Source organism: Rhincodon typus, chromosome 25, assembly GCF_021869965.1.
Source record: "Rhincodon typus isolate 14 chromosome 25, sRhiTyp1.1, whole genome shotgun sequence".
Classification (NCBI taxonomy): domain Eukaryota; kingdom Metazoa; phylum Chordata; class Chondrichthyes; order Orectolobiformes; family Rhincodontidae; genus Rhincodon; species Rhincodon typus.
This window is the reverse complement of record NC_063356.1, coordinates 3,843,474-3,844,693: the sequence shown is the minus strand read 5'-3', so window position 1 is coordinate 3,844,693 and position 1,220 is coordinate 3,843,474. Positions and strand designations below refer to the sequence as shown.

General features: G+C 54.3%; 1 protein-coding gene across 1 annotated transcript in view; it reads left to right on the top strand.

Annotated features, from left to right (window-relative positions):
• The first annotated feature begins 809 nt into the window (after positions 1-809).
• Positions 810-1,220, top strand: part of rhocb (ras homolog family member Cb) — a 30,450-nt gene continuing 30,039 nt past the window's right edge. Inside the window, exon 1 of the mRNA XM_020514391.2 lies at positions 810-965. The gene's annotated coding sequence lies outside the window, so the exon portion shown is untranslated. The remainder of the gene's footprint in view (positions 966-1,220) is intronic.

Below are 1,220 nucleotides of genomic sequence, written 5' to 3'. Positions count from 1 at the left end.
CCAGTCATGACCATCCTGCAACCATGTCTCTGCAATGGCCACTAAATCATACCCATTTGTCATGATTTGCGCCGTCAACTCATCCACCTTGTTTCGAATGATCCGAGCGTTCAGATAAAGTGCCCTTATGCCAGTTTTTGCATCTTCTTTTTGGGTCCTATCACCTCCATTACTAACAGCTCTTGAGTTGTCCTTCCCTTTAACTTCTTTCCTAATTTTCAATGGAGTTGAAGCTTCCTTGTCACCTGCTAACCTGCTGCTTTGCCTTACATTAATTGTTATTCTCCCTCTACGCTCACTTCTCCCTTCCCCCCTACTTACTAGTGTAAAGTCCTATTGACCACCCTATTTACCCTTTTCGCCAGAACACTGGACCCGGCCCTGTGCAGGTGGAGTCCATCCCAGCGGTATAGATCCCTCCTGTCCCAGAACTGATGCCAGTGCCCCATGAAAAGGAAACCCTCTTTCCTACACCACTATTTTAGCCACGTGTTGACTTCCCTGATCATTGCCTCCCTATGCCAACTTGCACGTGGCTCGGGCAGCGATCCAGAGATTATGACCCTTGAAGACCTGTTTTTTAATTTTAATTTTTTAATTTTAATTTTAATTTTAATTTAATCCTAAGGCCTTCACCAGCCGTAGCAGTATCTTTTATTCCAAAGGCAAGGAGAGTTCAGGCTAATCCTGGAGGGTTGGTGACCCCCAGCTGTCTGGGTGGACTGTGACTTTAAGGAAGCAAGGCGGGAGCTGGTCAGTTTGAATGGAGGCTCCCGTGATTCCAGGCGCGGTGGGGGGTCACGTGGGGATGATGTCACGTGGGGGAGGGGTGTGCGGAATTGCTCATTACACCCCCCCCACCCCTCCCTCGCTGTAGAGTTGAGGCGGCGGCTCCTCCTCAACCGGCACCGACTGAGAGACTTGGGGAGCGGCGGAACCGGTACCGGCAGCAACACCAGCGGCAGGTGAGGGTGAGGGAGGCCCGAGAGAGAGAGAGAGACAGATAAGAGGAGCGGGACTGATCGCACCGAGAGCTCGAGGCTTTCTCCTCCCCGGCCCGAGCGAGCGATCGGTCGATCGCCCGCCGCCGCCACACCCAGAGTCCAGGCCTCGGGCCTTTACCTCAGCGCTTTCCCCCGCACCACCACCCACCCACGGACCGGGAGGAGGCGGATCGCGGGCGGCAGGAGCCTCGGGGGAGGGAGGGACCGAAAACAACC